Raw genomic sequence first — 20,322 nt, 5'->3', positions numbered from 1 at the left:
CAAGTAATGGAGGAGAGAAAGAAGAAGCTGGTGGAAGCAGGAATTATCGGACGCGTAGTAGACGATTTCAACTTGATGAAACAAAAAACTTAATGAAGAACTAAAACTCTTGAAGCACGTTACTTCAAGACTTTTCATGGGGGATGAGCTAGGAAAGCGCTTAGAATCTAAGAATATCCATGTGTGGATGAGCTGAGAAAGCACTTGGAATCAAGTATTAGCTGGTGCTGGTAGACATTTATCCACTACCATAATATCACAAATCAGCCCATGTATTCATAATGTAAAAATCGTGATCTCTTATTTAATGGCTATATAAATCACCGGTATGATGTAAAAACTAAAAACACAAACTCTTGGAGAATTTCATTTTATGGATTATTGGGTAAAAGTCTAAATAAAAAAGAATTTCATTTTACAGAATCTTCGGTAAATCCAAATAAGAATGCATTGAGATTAAAACGTAAATAAGGAGTAGAATACATTGAGAACCAAACTCAAAATCAAATCTAGGAAATACGAATGCATTGAAAATCAAACCTAGATAAGAAAAATGCATTGAGAATGAAACATAGATTAGCCGTAATAGGCTCTCATTGACCTAGATTACCGTACAACCACAACCACTGTAATAAAACTCCACATTTTCATCGGCATCAAATGGTATCATTTACATTACATTGCATTTTAAGTTTTTCTTTTCATCCACACCAAATGGTATCATTTACATTATTTTTTAAGCTCGTCTCTATTTTAGAGAATTCAATGGAGGGCAAGACCAAGAACCGGAGATGTTAATGAACTGGTTGTAGTAGAAATTATTGTCATCAGGTTCTCATTCTTGACTTCTGGTTAAATATTCAGATGTGTCCAGTGTTATAGAAAATTATTGATTGCTTAAAAAAGCACTAAATAGCTTTGTACTTGTACTATTTAAAAATTTGCATATGAATTGAAATGTTATTTTGTAGTATCTTTATTATGAAGTAAATAACTGAAGGCTGATCAACCAACTCCATCAGCGAATAACCAAATTCTTTATTATCTTCTTAAAAAAAGTTAGGATATTTATTCACTATAAGACACCAACTGATACAGTTCACTTGCACAAAGTTATGAATATGAAAGTGGCATGAGCATGTTATGGTCAAGGCATCTTATAGAGACAACCCCGGAGAACATGCCATTCTCTGCGCATGCGGTTAATTTGTTGTGTTAACTTGTATTCTCTCAAAGCAAATTGAAACTCCCCAGTTATTCTGTAGAAAGCAGACAGACCCTGCAACTTGAACCTCCCCAATTAGTTTGTCTAAAGCAGACAGAAACTGCCATAGAAGGGAAGTAACAAAAGCCAGAATTAATTCCAAGCCAACAAATCACTCTAAAAGTGACTTGATGGCCAGGCTAAGTCCACATGAAATGTGACACGTATACACCCATCCAGCCATTATCACTGCCAGCGCCCAAAGAGGTCGAAGCTCCAGCTCGCACAGGCAATCCCAAGTTAAGGTTTGTAGCAAAACAGTCTTCAACCAACAAAAATGCATGTAATGTTCCCAAATTTTGTGCATGCAAAATCACTTGGGAGTTCTGCAATTTTGGAAATAATTAACAAGGGGACTTAAATTTGCCTAAGGAGACTTTATTAAAGAAGGAGAAAGGAAAGTTGGATGTCACTTTAACTTTATAAAGTGGAGTATCATAAAGTGACTTTATAAAAGTGAATTTATAAAAAGAAAAAAATTATATTAAAGAGAGAAAAGGGAAGATGAAGATGAAAATACAAAAGGGAAGGCAAAGATGAAAAGACAATCCTAAACTCATTAAAGAAGAGAATTGAGGCAACTCTAATTCATTCAAACATCGTGTGAGTTCGAAGAAAGAACTCTTGGAGAGAGTTGGAAGAGGAAGCCGAGGGCTTTGGAGCCCTAGTTGCAATAGAAGACTTCGGTGTTGTGACGATACCCCCTAGTCTGAGAGTGAAATCACTCAAATTTTACTATAGAGCTTCAATGGAGAACAAATTTCCTGAGAAATATTGAGGTACTCAAGCTTTATCAATTGTTTTATATTCTTATATTGTATTTCCTACTTTGTCGACAGGCTGGAGAAAGAACCAAATCTGTTTGTTTGACAAGTTGAGAGAACCCATGGAAAACCATAGCTTCAGGCTCATCTGAACGAGTCAATTTAGTACCCAGACCTCATACTGCTAAAGAATACGATTTTTTGGGTCATTTGAGGAGCCAAGGCACCACTATACACTGAAGTTTTTTGGGACGAGTTTATGCCACAAACTCTAGTCCAAACGTTGATAAGGGAGGACAGGTTGTCTGCTCAAATAAGGGGCCATGTATTTTACTCTCAACCTGGTCTAATCCACATCCAAAGAGACCATGATTTTTGGATTGTAAGAAGACTGCATTTTGTACACAGAGCTGGGTAAACGCAATACACTAAGGGACATGCTTGTTGCCCTGATTTGAACCAGAGCCATAGATTATCCTTTCTGTGTGTGTAGTAGTCCCCATTGTGAAAATTCGAGAATCCCACCCGAATCTACTACTGCAACAATTGATTAAACTTCTACTATTTGTTAATTACTAAAACAAATTATTCACTGTTTCCTACAACAAATATCAAAGCTAATACAACTACAACCTTCACTTAATTAATTAATTTGCTCAAAACAAGAACAGAGCAAATAGAGAAAGATGCACAAGTGACAGTAGTTTTTGGCCAAATGTTCCTGGAAAAACCCAATGTGGGAAAACTAGTGCAACAATGTTGAGGGTTTTATATTATTAAGCAGTAGTTTCTGTTATATTATTAAGCAGTAGTTTCTGAATACAACTCTGGATGCCTTTCTGGCAATCCAATTACAGAGAAAATAAACTGGCAAAAAAACTTAGTGAGATTACCTCACTCTACCCGACAATTCCGTCTGTTCTGGCAACTAAACCAACTGTCCCCAACTATCTCTGCATTGGCCTCAACGGGCTCTGCGTCAGGCCAATTGGGAAATGTTTGCCCTCTCGAGTAGTTTCCAGCCCTCCCGGCTCAAAAACCTCAGCTCCCCGGGCTCTGTGTGAGCTCTGCGTGGGCCCTTATGTCCCAACGTCAATCCCTCCTGGGTCTACACTGCCTCCTCCTAGTGTCTCTCTACCTCTCTGCTACTGATCCTGGGTCCTGGAGAAGATTCTCCAACCCAACTATCCTTGCCCCTCATTGCAAAAGCTCACTATTGAAAATCCCCGGCAGCTGCTCTGCTTCAGAAAATCGATTCTCTGAACTCTCTCTGTATCTTTCCAAATAGCCCTCAAGCTTGCTTAAATAATCTTCTTGTTGAGATTCAACGGCCCATATTAGAAGCTAATCAATGGCTAAGATCATTTCTGCTTGATCTTCATCTTCTTATAGAAGTTACACCCACAATTAGATTAATACCCATTAATTATTTTATTTTTCTAAGTTTAGACTTAAGGTGCCATTAAAAATAATTAATTGTTTTAATAAAACTATTTCTGGGTGGAATTTTCCAAAACCCTTTCTGGGTTCTTTGGAATACATGTGCCCAAGCCTCCCTACAAAATTTGAGACTTAGAACACATACAATGCTACTAGAAATCAACACTCTCTCTTGGCAAGGAATGTGCTCTAGTAATGCCTCCAATTGAAGCATCACATTGTTCTATAACATCTCCCTCTGCGTTGTTGATGTCTGACATGCTGTCCACCAACCTTTGTGCAAATGCTGCATAGGTATTGCTTCTGACCCTGCCACTATCAACGCTGCATCCATACTACAACTCCCTCTGAATTTCTGCATCTGTGCTACTGCTAGCACTACCAATGCCAACTGCTACTGCACTACAAATTGTTGTTGCTACTACATCAGCAACAAAAAAACAGCCCAAATTACTGAACTAACTGTGTTCAATATGATACCACGTGAATGTTGAAGCCTGACTGCTGCTAGTCTCTGCACTGCCCCTCTGAATCTACTGCATTGTTGCTGACCTCTGCTCTGTGCCATCTGCACTACCGCCAACTTTGCTCTGCATTGCTCAGACTCTGGCACTCCTAGCCACTATAATTCTCTCTGACACTCCTCGACATCATCCAACACTAGTCCATCTTGCTACCTCTGATCTGGGCTCCCGTAGCAAGGAATTGATCCAAGAGGTGGGCTCCTCAAGGATCCTGCCCATCTGTAGCTCTTTCGAACTATAACTCCAAATCAACCCACCTCCCTGCTGGAAGTATCTCGATTGTCATGGCGAACTCCTCCTTTTCGATTTTTGCGAGCGCAGCCTTCAAATCGTGTTTCTCATCTTTGTCCTTCTTCTTGAGAGGACACTATGTAGCATAATGACCCATCTCACCACACCTGAAACACTTGATCTTCGAGACGTCCTTTCTACGTCTTCGTTGCTCCTGCTATCCCTTCGATGCAAGGGTTGCATTCTCCTCCTCCTTGGGCTTCAACCTACTGTTGTTGATTCCGTCAAGTTTAACCTTGACTAAGTCTCTCCTCAGCTCCTCTTGTTTTAGAGTTGCCCACGTCTCATCCCAATTTGGCAAAGCTGCTCTACCCAGGATACTCTGGACAAAGACTTGCCACTCATCTGAGACAGAATTGAGGGTCAATTTAACCAACTCTGAATCTTGAAGTGTATGCCCCACCCCGCCTTCTGCATCTGAGCAGATCTCAGCTTTTGTTCAAGGTACATCTTCCACTACTCGGAAGATCCCTAATATAACGTAGACAATGTGTCCCACATCTCCTTAGCAGTCCCTCTGCTAGCAATGTGGCAAACCACATGATCCTTCACTCCGTCGAGGATCATTCATTTCGCCTTCGCCATCTCAACTTTGTATTTCTTCAACAGATCTGCATCTGCAAGGACACCCACCACATTGTCGATGTATGCCTTGAGGGCATACCCATCTAGAAGGAACGACATTCTTTCTTTACAGATGACGTAGTTGGATGCCCCATCCAGCCTGTCCTGGTCCCTCAAGCCACTGGTTACCATTTCTGCCACAAATAGAAAGTCGAATGACCACCTCTCTCCTCTGCGCTACTGCTGGGCTAGCCTACACACTCCCTGCTGGAGCTAGTAAAATTGTTGCCCTTTGTTGTTGCTCAGTTCGTGAGAATTTGAATTCCTTATCTAGGAATTCTCTGAGGAAGAAATTCCCACAAGTGTGCTCCTTCCTTCTCCTCTGACGTATTTCTACCCAGCAAAACGGCCTGCAAAAAACATTGTGTCCCACTAGCTCTCCTCACGTTGGGGCTTCTGCACTACTCCCTCTGCCCCGGCAAAAACTCGATCTAGAAGCCCTTCTCTATGTCGACTCACTCAAAGAGACACTGCCTCGAAATTTCAGCCCTCCAGCTAGAACTGCTAGAACTGCTAGAAATTTCAGCCCTTCGGCTAGAACTGCGCAAACCCTCTGGGGTTTCGAACTGCTACCTCCTGCAGCTTTTTCGAACTCCCTCTTCTGCTCAGCGTTGGGTATCTGGTACTATTCTTTCTTGCTTCACCTGCAATGCTCTGATATCCGAATCTACTACTGCAACCACTGATTAAACTTCTCCTATTTGTTAATTACTGAAACAAATTATTTACTGCTTCCTACATCAAATATTGAAGCTAATACAACTGCAGCCTTCACTTAATTAATTAATTTGCCCAAAACAAGAACAAAACAAATAGAGAAAGATGCACAAGTGACAGTATTTTTTGGACAAATGTCCCCGGAAAAACCCAATGCAGGAAAACCGGTGCAGCAGCATTGAGGGTTTTATATTATTAAGTAGTAGTTTTTTTAATACAACTCTGGATTCCTTTCTGGCAATCCAGTTACAGAGAAAACAAACTAACAGAAAAACTTAGTGAGATTACCTCACTCTACCCGGCAATTTCGTTTGTTCTGGTCACTGAACCAACTATCCCCAACTATCTTTGTGTTGGCCCTGCGTCAACCCAATTGGGAAACGTCTGCCTTCTGAAGCAATTTCTAGCCCTCCCTGCTCAGAAATCTCAGCTCCCCGGCAGATTTCAGATTTTTCACTGGAAGACTGCGCTGCTTTTGCGTGAGCCCTTCTGGCTTTATGTGGGCCCTTTTGGCCTAGTGTCAACCCCTCCTGGGTCTGCGCTACTTTTGAGTGAACCCTTTTGCCTCTGCGTCAGCGCTGCATGGGCCCTTCTGGCCTAACATCAACACCTCTTGGGTCTGCGGTGTCTCCTCCTAGTGTCTCTCTACCTCTGCTGTTGATCCTGGGTCATGGAGAAGATACTCCAACCCAACTATCCCTACCCCTCACTTCAAAAGCACAATATCAAAAATCTCTCGGTAGCTACTCTGCTTCAGAAAATCGATTCTCTGAACTCTCTCTTGTGTGCCTTTCCAAATGGCCCTCGAGCCTTCTTAAATAATCTACTTGTTGACATTCAACGGCCCAGATTAAAAGCTAATCAATGGCTAAGATCATTTATGCTTGATCCTCGTCTTCTTCTAAAAGTTACACCCACAATTAGATTAATACCCATTAATTATTTTATTTTCTTGTGTTTAGACTTAAGGTTCCATTAAAAATAATTAATTATTTTAATAAAACTATTTCTGGGTAGAATTTCCCAAAATGTTTTATGGGTTCTTTGGAATACATGTGCCCAAGCCTCCCTGCAAAATTTGAGACTTAGAGCACATACGATGCTACCAAAAATCAACACCCATTGCTTATTTTTTGAGCTGCATTGGAGTTAATGATAGCTGATATGGCCGCTGTTAGAAGAAAGTAGGCGTTGAAGCTTCAAGAGGAGAGTTCTGTAGCTTGTCTTGGTCACTGAGATTTTAAGAAATAATTTCCGGGTTTGTTCTTGGTCGTTGGGAGCAGAAGTCCTCCACCAAATAACCCATTGTACTCAGTTTTGCTTGCTAGAGTAATTATCAGGTTCGACTGTTCCTATTTGCTATCTGTATATTCAAATTTCAATGAAGAACACTGCTTGTGCGATAATGTTATTTGCATATTGTTATATATCAACCGTGTGCTAAATTATGAGTTTGATATAAAGGTTTTTGAACTCTGTTTTAGTGCTTGAGCACTGTATAATTTGTTCTGGAAAAACAAAATTAAAAGATACACCTACAGCAGTTTGCATGTGACATGTTTGACAAAATTTCTAGCTGAAATATTCACTGAAAAAACTCAGAAATTTGTGGTCAATTGGGTAGTTTCCTTGTTTGGAATCTTACAATGGTATCAAAGCCCTAATCTTGGCTCAGCCTGTGGGAAACCCTCCATTTTATGACACCATAGCATGACTCTGGCCAGCTGTGGGTGATATCAAGGAGAAAAATTCCAGGACCGGAATTAAAGGCTAAAGGTAACTAAGAGAAATGCTTCCCACTCAAAAATTCGAAAATTACAGTCAAGCTTTCACAAAAGTGACAGAACTTATAGAGGCTTGGGTCCGGTCAAAGAAAGCAAGAAAGGAAAAGGAAGGTTGCAGACTCGAAGATAAATCAGTGGCCACAAACCCAGAAGAATGTGGAGAAGGATATGAAGTTGGCCTCCCCAGAGATCATCCTCAAGATGGTGATGAAGCACTATGCAAGCCCATAGATGATTCTTTGACAAATAATAGAGAAACAGAAAAGATCAAATTTTGCCAGGAAAATGTTGATTTAGTTTGTCAACCATCTGTTCATGTATCCTCAAGATGGTGATGAAGCACTATGCAAGCCCATAGATGATTCTTTGACAAATAATAGAGAAACAGAAAAGATCAAATTTTGCCAGGAAAATGTTGATTTAGTTTGTCAACCATCTGTTCATGTATGGGATGTGGATGGCACTAATGCTGAAGATTGCTCCATCATTGTCGAAGAAATTATTGCTATTCCACTGCAGAATGACAGGACACTTGCCCAAAGATTAAAGGACAAAACTATGAAAGAGGTTTTTTCCAATTCTTGTAATGTTGGTGGTGACATGAGCAGAATTGGAAAGATAGACAGTGGCAGAATTGGCCTAGCAGTAAATAAATTATTGTCTACTGATGTCTATAATATTGGGCCTCAGCATATCATGGGAAGCCTCATGGATCATATTCTTTTATTTACAAATGAACCACTTCTATCATATGCAGCAGAAGAGAGGCAGAAAGGAATTTGGACAGCCACTGTGTTTGATCGAGGCAAGAATAAGGAGGTTGGCATGGTACAGGAGTTTTACGAATCAACCTTAGGTGATGAGTTTGCCAATGAAATACAATTCAAAAATCTGTCTGAAGAAAAACACCGTAAGTATATTCACTGGGGTTTTCACAGGGCCTTCCAAAGCAAGTCTTTAAATGTTTTAGCAGACTTGGAAAAAATGGCAGATGAAGCATTGCACCCTACAGGGTTTAATTACAGTAAAAGAACGTCAGGTCTTAAATCGGAGCTAGAAGTTGACAATGATCTGCAGAGGGAAGTTGGTGGCTATGAGAGTGTGGTTGATTTCCGACCTATTAAGGTTGTTGATGAGGATCTTCTTGAAGCCTTGAACAGGCTACCAAGAGGAATGGTTCCAGGTGATTTTTTGGATGCCATAGTAGTTGGAGTAGACTTGCTGATAAAGGAACTTGGAAGAAAGAGTGCAGGAAATAAATGCCTTTGTTTAATTACAAGTGCTCAATCCTTGATCAAAGAACCTGAAGAAGGAACAAAAGAGGACCAGGTAGACATAATTGCTAACCAGATGGAAGAGCATGATATCCAACTTGACATTGTAATTTTCCGACAGAGGATGCCTAGACGAACTAAATCAAAGTTATTCTGTGAAGATCTTTCCCTTTTAAACAGATTTTCGAAGCAAGCACAAGCAGAAGTGATAGTTGTTGAAAGTTCAACCTCACTATTGGGTGCTATGGAAGCCAGGAACATTTTTCCAGTAATTGTATTCAGAGGTAACTTGGAGCTGACTCCTATGATGAGAATTCAGGTGTGGGTTTATAAGAAGACAAGGAAAGAAAGTATCCCTCCTTTAAAGAGATATTCAGACATGGCACCTCCAAATGATCGAAATGCAACACGAGAAGTGAAGGTGGATGTTGTGTACCAAGGTAGGGAAGATCCTGACAAGAAAATTCCTCCAAATCAAAGGATCAAGGGTTTTCAGTATGGACCACAAATGGCTCCTATTTCCACTACAGAAGAAGAAGCACTCAAATTCAAGCCTGAGAAGGGCCTGAAGCTTTTGGGCTTTACAGATGCATCAAACATTCCAAGGCACTACTATATGAGAGATACAAATATTTTTTTCGCAACAGCAGAAATAGATGTAGATGAGATGGAACAATTGGAAAGATCATTGTTGGTTGCCTTTGCCATCGTTTCTGCTGGATTAAAAAGACAGCTTGCATGGTACTTGAACACAGCCTCAAAATCATGTTTTGATTCAGCTAGCGTCAACTGACTCTTTGGTGAAAAAGGAAACTCAAGGCAGTGCTTTGGTAATCAGTACTCCTGATAGGCACAATCGTTTGAAACCTGAAAAGGACAATAATTCTTGGGTGCATCAAGAAGTTGACACTTTACTGACAGATGAAAACAAGGAATTTGAACATAGGAACCATAGAGATATTGGTTACATCACTCAAAGCACTAAAGATTTAAAAATCAAAGACACCATTGAACATAGCATCATAAAAAACCAGAGACATGCAGAAGGTAACATGGGTGTTTTGCCTAACATGCTGATGGTTGGCAGATACTTCCATGAAGGTTGATAGAAGCACTACTCCAGCAGGCAGAGTGGGTTCATCAATACAAGAAATTACTGAGCAGATGGGGTTCAGTTGTACGAAGGCATTCAACAGGTGTAACTGGGATCCTGGCATAGATATGCAGATTCTGGATCATTTACAACTAGAGTTTCCCATGTATGTGTGGGATCCGGGAATATAGTTCCAATTGTTTGAGGACAAGCAATTTTTGGTGGGGAGGACAAGCAATTTTTGGTGGGAAGGCAAAGATGAAAAGACAATCCTAAACTCATTAAAGAAAAGAATTTAGGAAACTCTAATTCATTTGGACATTGAGTGAGGTTGAAGAGAGAACTATTGGAGAGAGTTGGTAGATGAAGCCGAGGGCTTTGGAGCCCTAGCTACCATAGCAGACTTCGGTGTTGCAACAATACCCCTTAGTCTGAGAGTGAAATCACTCAGATTTCACCGTAGAGCTTCAATGGATAACGAATTTCCTGAGAAATATTGAGGTACTCGAGCTTTATCAATTGTTTTATATCCTTATATCGTATTTCCTACTTTGTCGACAGGCTGGAGAAAGAACCAGATCTGTTTGTTTGACAGGGTGAGAGAACCCATGGAGAACCACAGCTTCAAGCTCATCTGAACAGGTCAATTTATTACCCAGACTTCATACTGCTAAACAATACAATTTTTTGGGTCATTTGAGGAGCCAAGGCACCACTGTACGCTGAAGTTTTTTGGGACGAGTTTATGCCACAAACTTTGGTCCAAACGTTGATAAGGGAGGACAGGTTGTCTGCTCAAATAAGGGGCCAAGTATTTTACTCTCATCCTGGTCAAATCCACATCCAAAGAGACCATGATTTTTGGACTGTAAAAAGACTGCATTTTGTACACAGAGCTGGGTAAACACAGTACACCAAGGGACATGTTTGCTGGGCTGATTCGAACCAGAGCCAGAGATTATCCCTACTGTGCATGTATCAGTCCCCATTGCTTATTTTCTGAGCTGCATTGGAGTTAATGATAGCTGATATGGCCGCTGTTAGAAGAAAGTAGGCGCTGAAGCTTCCAGAGGAGAGTTCCGTAGCTTGTCTTGGTCACTGAGATTTCAAGAAATAATTTCTGGGTTTGTTCTTGGTCATTGGGAGCTGAAGTCCTCCACCAAATAACCCATTGTATTCAGTTTTGCTTGCTGGAATTATCAGGTTCTACTGTTCCTATTTCCTATCTGTATATTCAAATTTCAAGGAAGAAGAGAATGCTTGTGTGATAATGTTATTTACATATTGTTATCTATCAACTGTGTGTTAAATTCTGGGTCTGATATAAAGGTTTCTGAAGTCTGTTTTAGTGCTTGTGCACTGTATAATTTGTTCTGCAAAAACAAAATTAAAAGATACACCTACAGCAGTTTGCTTGTGACATGTTTGACAAAATTTCTAGCTGAAATATTCACTGGAAAAACTCGGAAATTTGTGGTCAATTGGGAAGTTTCCTTGTTTGGAATCTTACAAAAAACAAAGAAACAAAATGGATATCTTAGCTAACAACTTGATTCGAGTTACACTACATAAAACTTCTTTAATATGCTTTCATAAGGCTATCCTACTGTTATTTTTGGATCAGAGTGCAACCTATTTACTTTCTTCCACTTCTAGAATGAGCTTAGCATTATAGCTTAAACCGTGGTACTGATTACAATTGAAATGGATGACTGTCTGGCAGGTCGACATTAAATTGTAATATCACTAAAATGAAATTACTTATCAGTGAATTTCACCTTCTGCCAGTTGTTAGGAAATCTATGACAGAAAGAAAGGCATCTTGGACTCCTGAAAACCTTACCATGGTAATAGGAAATATAAATGAAAGAAAACTACAAAATGAATAATAAGATAGAGAAATTTAACACCACCAATAATGCCATGAATTGTCAGACCCATTGTTATGTGTGAATATATGCAACACCTGAAAAAGTTGTAAGTAGAGTACATACAACAGAGAAATTGCCTGAAAAAAGTGCCCAAGCACACATATTAACCTCTAACCAAGTATCCACTAATTAATGAAAATTGATATTATGAGTCAATTAAAGCCTTGACACTAAAAAACGTAAGGCACGCCTGATACTTTAACTTTTCTATATTAAAATCAATTGAATTTTGTCATCTGTAATTGGCAGCAGCCGCCTCATCTTTTTCACTATCTGCATCATTCTCTACAGTCTCAGCCTCACACTTGATTTCATCTACAATGCTAGTAGCTTTGGGTATAAGACCCAACAACTTGAACATTTGTTGATCGGCATCAAAGTCATTATTAGGTGTGGTCAACAATTTTTCACCGGTAAAAATGGAATTTGCCCCTGCTAGAAAGCACAACGCCTATTCTGGAAGAGAGAAACGGACCCGCCCAGCAAATAATCGAACCATGGCCTTTGGCATCACAATTCGTTTTGTTGCTATCATGCGAATCATTTCCCATATTTCAACTGGTTGTGAGAAGATACAATTTATGTGTCATTACCCATAAATGTCAAAGCCTCATAAAATCATCACCACAATAAAATGAAATATAACATATCATTCAATTGAGCAAAAAATTGTTCACTAAAATTAGGAAAATTAAGCACCTTTTGATCTTGAAGAGGTGTGCCTTTGACTGCAGGTAAAGCATTTATAGGAACACTCTCTGGATGCTCAGGAAGTGTTGCCAAGGTGTGTAGCAACCCAACATGATCTTCTACTTGTTCCCCTAGTCCTATTATTTCTCCTGAGAAAAATTGAGACGAACTGTCAGTTTTTAACTTTACTAGCAACAATTTCCACTGAAGGAAACAAAATGTGAATGGCATATCTGCCATTATTTGATGTTGTACTTAGGCAAAAATAATGGAGTAAATTTGATGGTAGGAGAAGAAAGGTAACGAAAAACATAATAGATTTAATTAATAAATCAAAACCCCACAAAAAATCAAATGAAAAGCCAAAGATTTTTCAATAACATGCTTTCCTCACTAATTGGCAAGATACTGTCCCCAATTTATTAACTTGATCACTACAATGATGGATTGGGTATCTTGGTAAGTGGGTGGTGCCTAATGTTTTCAATATACACTTTATAAGGTAATGTATATCTTCACACAATGCTCAAGCAAAAGTGTCAGGTAAATGATAAAATACCCAGGCCATTTGGGACCTTATACAACAAAACATATATTATACTAAATTATTATAATTATAGTTTAACATATATACATCTTTGAAACCAAAACGAACTTGTTTCCAGAAAGAAAAACATTTCTGGTATGGAAATGTCTGTGGCCTGGGCTCTAGAAAATGACTGGGAAACATTTCCTGAATGTCTCCCAGCAATTATAGTGTACTGATGCAATTATTTCTGTACAGCAGACAGTTTTTTCTTTAATATTTTCTAAGCATGGTGTTTGTCAACCCCACAACTTAGACGCTGAAAATAAGAAGAATGATTAATTATAAAACTCAAGAACCAACAATTTGCAGGAAAAATGAAAACTTGGAAGTTCTTGCTTGTCTATGCTCACACTACGTAAACCAAAAATTCTGTCATGTTTATAGCCTTATACAAGCTTGGAATTTGACAGGCACCTTGCCTGTTAACCCAAAATCTTGTGACAGTTAGGCAAATAAGACTACCCTTCTTACAAGGCTTTATGAAATTACTTCCTATAAGAAATTAGTTTGATAAGCTCATTAAAAATTTAGGCCAGCCTGGAATATTACCATATTTGCTTTAAAAAGCAGGTGATGGTTGTCAAATTCCAAGCCATCATAGACCTTTAAAATTTAATAAAAACCACATGAAAAGCAATATTGCTGGATTGTACTTGGACACTGTCCAATCCGGTTTCTATATTCAAAACCTGAATTTTCAGTTAGATTCTGTCACCTTCAATGTAATGAACAAACTTTGGACTAAGTGGACTATTCAAAAATCATGAGAAATTAGTCAGTTACGACTACCTCTCATCGAAATGGTCATAGATGAATGACTTTCTTAATGCAGTTGAATCCCAAAAACTGATATCTAAAACTTTGTACTCTGCAATAATCTTCAGAACACTTCGAAGACAAAGACATTCAGTGTAAGACAAGTAATTGTATATAGAATATCTGAATACAAATGAGATGATTCAATTACAAGAGGGTCTCGTATATATAGCTAGGCAGGTACCCTTTCACTACTAATTATTAGTTAATTAATCATTATTATTATTATTTACATTATTTGTATTATTTTTATTTTATATTTTATTCATAACATTGTCTTCCTCATCAAAAAGCTTTGTCCTCAAAGCTTATTACTTGACAAGGCGTGTTATCTGTTTCTTTGTCTTTTAATCTTTTCGTATCTTTCGGAGTTCTTTGAATTGTCATCTTCATTGATACATGATGATAGAATCCTCCAAGTGATAAACAAAATCGCTGCACTGAAAAGGGATTCGACCATTCTAAATCTAGGGGCAGCGAAATTAGGCGATTTCTTACTTTGATAACGTATGAAACCGGATTTGTCCCCCATGCCCTACGTGTCCCAAATCCGGCGAATCGGACACGATTCGGGCGGATTCGTGTCCGAAAATCGAGACACGTCGTGTCTGATCAGGACACTTGGAATTTGGAACGTGTCTTGATAAAGACACTTCTATTTGCACATTCACTTGTTTAGTTTGTTGTCAATTTGCTATGGGTGTTTGGGAGCAAAGAGCAAAGGGTGTGGGAGCATATTCAAGGAGATTCAAGTAACAGATAAGTGTTAGAGCCTGTCAGATTTGATAATGGTGATACTATAGAGGGGTCATCCTCCACACCAGCAGATGCAAAGATGACTTTGGATATAGAGTAGGAGGATGCAGCAGACGAAAGCAGTGGTGACCATGATGATGAGGACAGTGATGATGACTATGAGGATTGATGACTCATGAGTCATGAGCTACCTCCTTCCTTGAGGCTTGTATACTTGTAGACTTGTAGTTGTAGTTATTTTGTATTTGCTATTTCTATTTGCCATTGGCATTGCACTACCTATATAAACAGTAACACATTTTGATTTTGATGACTCACTGAGAAAACTACAATATCTTTATCTTACTATCTTGTCTTTCTCCTATTGGATCATTGATGAATTGAATATGTATTATAAATTTATCATTTATCATTTATGTCACAATTGTATTTGTAATTTTGTATGCATAATATTACTCTGTAAAACTTACATGTAGATGAAGATCTAAAGTTTGAATCAACGAATTTGTATCATGAATGAGAATTTGTGTAAGAAATATATAATTTTTAATATATATATATATAACGTATCTGAATGTATCCTGTTCTGGGGGGTCAACGTGTCCATATTCGACACTCGAATCCGCGTATCCGTTGAATCCCGAATCCCCGTGTCAGGTGACTTAGTTGATAATTGAGTGTGATGTATTTTTACTTAACTTGATTAGCTTCTTCATACACTTGATTATTATTAGTGTTCTTTATCATCAAACAACTACCAAACAATAAAATCAATGAGACAATACGAAACAAGATGTAGCCATTTATGTACAGCAGACAGTTTTTTTTAATATTTTCTAAGCATGGTGCGTGTCAACCCCACAACTTAGAAGCTGAAAATAAAAGAATGATTAAATATAAAACTCAAGGACCAACAATTTGCGGGAAAAATGAAAACTTGGAAGTTCTTGCCTGTCTATGCTCACACTATGTAAACCAAAAATTCTGTCATGTTTATAGCCTTATACAGGCCTGGAATTTGACAGGCACCTTGCTTGTTAACCCAAAATCTTGTGACAACTAGGCAAATAAGACTGCCTTTCCTACAAGGCTTTATGAAATTACTTCCTATAAGAAATTAGTTTGATAAGCTCATTAAAAATTTAGGCCAGCCTGGAATATTACCATATTTGCTTCAATAAGCAGGTGATGGTTGTCAAATTCCAAGACTTCATAGACCTTTACAATTTAATAAAGACCATATGAAAAGCAATATTGTTGGATTGTACTTAGACACTATCCAATCCAGTTTCTATATTAAAACCTGAATTTTCAGTTTAGATTCTGTCACCTTCAATGTAACGAACAAACTTTGTACTCTGCAATAATCTTCAGAACACTTCGAAGACAAAGACATCCATTGTAGGACAAGTAATTGTATATAGAGTATTTGAATATAAGTGAGAAGATTTGATTACAAGAGGGTCTTGTATATATAGCTAGGCAGGTACCCTTTCACGAACCGTCATGTCCACAGAGACATGCCTCTTCACTACTAATTATTAGTTAATTAATAATAATTATTCTTATTTACATTATTTGTATTATTTTTATTTTATTCATAACATTGCCTTCCTTATCAAAAAGCTTTGCCCTCAAAGCTTATTGCTTGACAAGGCATGTCATGTGTTTCTTTGTCTTTTAATCTTTTCGTATTTTTCGGAGTTCTTTGAATTGTCATCTTCATTGATACATGATAATAGAATCCTATAAGTGATAAACAAAATTGCCGCACTAAAAAGGGATTTGACCATTCTAAATCTGTTGAGAAATCTAGGGGCAACTAGATCAACCGATTTCTCTTACTTTGATAACTGCTTGTGATGTATTTTTACTTAACTTGATTAGCTTCTTCTTACACTTGATTATTATTAGTGTTCTTTATCATCAAACAACTACCAAACAATAAAATCAATGAGACAATAGGACACAAGATGTAGGCAATCAGCTAGGGCCAAAACCTCTCCAACTGAGAGGAAAACCCACAAGAATATTTCTCTTCTTACAGAACTTCAATTGACGAATATCAAGACCTACGACCGTTGACCAAGACCCTCCAAGACCAAGTCAAACCTTGCTTCCAGCAACTTCTACAATTTCGACTTACCCAACAAATTCTTTTGGAACTTCAATCTTCCCAGCGAATTATTCTACAACTTCGACCTGCCCAACAAACTCTTCTGCAATTTTGACTTGCCCAACAAATTCTTCTGCAACTTCGACAAGCCCAACAAATGTAGAAACCCTAACACAAGAGAGAGAGAGAGAGGCCCAAAAATTTCGATCTAGTTCTTCTCCTTCTTTTTCGTCCTTTTCCAGCTTATATCTTGAGAAGATCGAACTTTCTTGAGTGAGTCTCCAAATGAGAACGAGTTCCTTCTTAATTATAGGCTTGTGAGGGTTACAAATTGCTATCTTTAGGCTGACTTGTCCCTTCATGTAGGCCGACTTGATCTTTGCACAAGGACTTGGAGGTTCTTTTGACTCTATTTTGACTCAAATAAATTTTCTTTTACAATATGTAACATGCCCAAATGGGTCTTCAATACATGACAATGACTCAATTGACTTCATGACAAACCTAGAAGCACTCAATGGGTGCTTGACCTAAAAATAAATTTCCCTTCAACATGAAACTGTTGAAGTTTCTAAGTCTACTTAGTTAAAGACCCTCCATGCACTTTATCTGATTTATTCCTACCCACTTGTTACGTTACTTAACAAGTTATTTACAATGTAAATACTGAAAATAAACACTAATGCATGCTCAACATATTACAGATCAACAACTAAAAGAAACATAAACAATCACACCATGTGACACCATATGACACCATTATTTTTGGACCAATGTCCCTGGAAAAATGTAATGTGGGAAAATCGGTGCAGCTATCTGAGGGTTTTCTTATTAAGCAATATCAGAGTACAATCTAGGTGTCGAACCTAGCGTACCCAACAGAGAATTTCCTTGGCAATAATACCTCTCAATTTGAGACAAATCTCCTGGCTGAAACCCCTGATAATCCTTCCGACAACTCCCCAGCACCAATTTGCCCCAGAAACCCCAGCTTCAGCCTTTTCTGGACAGCGTCAACCCCTCTCTAACCAGCATTGGACCTGCGTCACCCCGGATGGGTTTGCGTCAGCCTTAGGAGGCCCTGCGTCAGCCCTCTACGTCAACAATGCTGGCCTCCCTGAGGCCCTGAGCAGCTCCCAGCTGCCTCTGCATGGCCCTGTGTGAGCCCTGGCTGGCTATGCGTCACTCTCCCAGGCTACTGCACTGCTCTCCCAGCACTATCTCTACCTCTTTGTCTCTCTGTACTCAATGCCCCTCAGCTGCAACTCCCGATCACTAATTCTATCTCTCTTATAGCAAACCCCGCTCTAGAGAATAGAATGACTGATCTCTCTAGTGTGCACTCATGGCACAATCATCATCTGTCAAAACTTCCTTCTTTGCCCGTGCTGGAACTGCCTTAGTCTTGGAAGACTCTCCCTTACTCTTCTTCCTTAGACACTGGGTCGCATAATGACCCAACTCCCCACAGTGGAAGCACTTGATCTTGGAGAGATCCTTCTTCTTCTACTTCTCCTACTTTCCCTCAGATGCTAGGGCAACATCTTCCTCCTCCTGCTTGACTTTGATCCCCTCGCTGCTGCTACCAGTCTTCGACTGCCGTTTGATCTCTTCCTGGTGAAGATGTGCCCACATCTCATCCCAAGCTGGAAGTGTCCCTCGGCCCAGTATACTCTGGACAAATACTTCCCAGTCTTCTAAGACTACATTTAGGGTCGTCCTCACCATCAACTCCTAATCTGGCATGGCTTCTATAGCAGTCAGCGGTTCTCGAATCTCATTCAGTCCTCCGAGGAAGGTGTCGATCGGTTCTCCCTTCTTCATCTGATACGACCTCAACTGATTCTCAAGTAGCATTTTTCTCTGCACAGAAGTATGCTGGTACAATTTCTTGAGGGCCTCCCACATCTCATATGTCATTTCCTTCTCGGCAATGTGGTACTACATGGTCCTTGACCCGTCAAGGATTGATGCTCTTGGCCCTCGCCATTGCCTCCTCGTACTTGTCATTATCATTGGGATCGACTGAGATAGCTATAACCTTCAACGGGAAGTTCTTGACATGATTTTTGTCAAGTACGGATAAGATTCTGGCCTTCCAAACTACGAAGTTCGACGCTCCGTCCAATCTATCCTGGTCTCTTGCTCCGTGTAGTGCCATGATGCTCTTCTACTTCCCTCCTGGAAGTTCTCTATTCGACTCCTCTGAGTCTCTACTTCCTGTCTAGAAGTTCTCTTCTAGACTCCCTCTGAGTCCCGATTTCCCTCCTAGAAATCCTCCTGCCACTGTCGAGATGCCCCCTACTCTGATCATCTTGTGCAACCGCACCACTGATCCGGGTTCCTCGGCTAGAAACCCTCGGTAGCAACTCCCTCCTCTTGGCCTTGCTCTGTCAGGTATTGTTCTGACTATAGTACCACACCAACTCCACTTTGCAATATTCGCACGGCCTTCTAAACCCCAGCAACCTGAAGGTGAAAGTTCCTAGGCTCTGCGCAATCCCGACACCAGCAACCCAACCTCCTCAACCAACTGCGTTAGCCCTCCCAGCTTCTGCGTGAGGCTCCCTTTGCCTTCCTTAGCCTTTGCGCTGCCTCTTCCCAACTCACCCTTGATGACGCAGGCACTGCATCACCCTTCCCTTGTTGCTTCTCCGCTAGAAACAGCTTCTGTCACCTCGGGACCACTGTTTTCCATTGCTATTGTTCCACTCGGCTGATGTCCTCAATCCTCCTGTGATCTGCAATCACGCTCTGATACCATGTTTAAGTTTCTAAGTCTACTTAGTTAGAAACCCTCCATGCACTTTATTTGATTTATTACTACCTACTTGTTCTGTTACTTAACAAGTTATTTATGATGTAAACACTGAAAATAAACATTAGTGCATGCTCAACATATTATAGATCAACAACTGGAAGAAACATATATAATCACACCATATGACACCATTATTTTTGGACCAATGCCCTCGGAAAAACCCAATGTGGGAAAACCGGTGCAGCTATCTGAGTGTTTTCTTATTAAGCAATATTAGAGTACAATCTGGGTGTCGAACCTAGCCTACCCAACAAAGAATTTCCTTGGCAGTAATACCTCTCAATTTGAGACAAATCTTCCGGCTGAAACCCCGGATAATCCTTCCGGCAGCTCCTCAGCACCAATCTGCCCCAGAAACCCCAGCGTCAGCCTTTTCTAGACTGCGTCAACCCCTCTCTGCCCAGCGTTGGCCCTGCGTCACCCTGAATGGGCCTGCGTCAGCCCTCTAGCCCTCTGCGTCAACAACGCTGGCCTCTTTGAGGCTTTGTGCAGCGCCCAGCTGCCTCTATGTGGCCCTGCCGTGAGCCCTGCCTAGCTCTGCGTCACTCTCCCTCGCTACTGCACTGCTCTCCCGACACTATCTCTACCTCTTTGTCTCTCTGTACTCAATGCCCCTCAGCTGCAACTCCCGATCATTAATTCTATCTTTCTTAGCAAACCCCGCCCTAAAGAATAGAATGATTGATCACTCTGGTGTATTCTCCAAGTGACCCTCAAGCCTCCTCTTATACTTTTCCTGTTGACATATCAACGGTCGAGATTAAGTCCCTAATCAATGACTAAGATTAGATATGGCTTGATCCATGTCTTTTGGACCATTCTAACACA

At 39.8% G+C, this 20,322-nt stretch overlaps 1 pseudogene across 1 annotated transcript in view; it reads right to left on the bottom strand.

Annotated features, from left to right (window-relative positions):
• Window positions 1-11,597: 11,597 nt before the first annotated feature.
• LOC149156913 (biotin synthase, mitochondrial-like) overlaps window positions 11,598-20,322 on the bottom strand; it is a 179,995-nt pseudogene continuing 171,270 nt past the window's right edge. Inside the window, exons 5-6 of the transcript XR_016262385.1 lie at window positions 12,408-12,545; window positions 11,598-12,270 (exon numbers count right to left, since the gene is read on the bottom strand). The product of XR_016262385.1 is annotated as a biotin synthase, mitochondrial-like (transcript). The remainder of the gene's footprint in view (window positions 12,271-12,407; window positions 12,546-20,322) is intronic.

This window comes from Pinus tabuliformis, chromosome 9, assembly GCF_031772625.1.
Source record: "Pinus tabuliformis cultivar Carrire ecotype Pingquan chromosome 9, CPIR1, whole genome shotgun sequence".
Classification (NCBI taxonomy): Eukaryota; Viridiplantae; Streptophyta; class Pinopsida; order Pinales; family Pinaceae; genus Pinus; species Pinus tabuliformis.
This window is presented reverse-complemented; position numbering and strand designations above follow the sequence as displayed.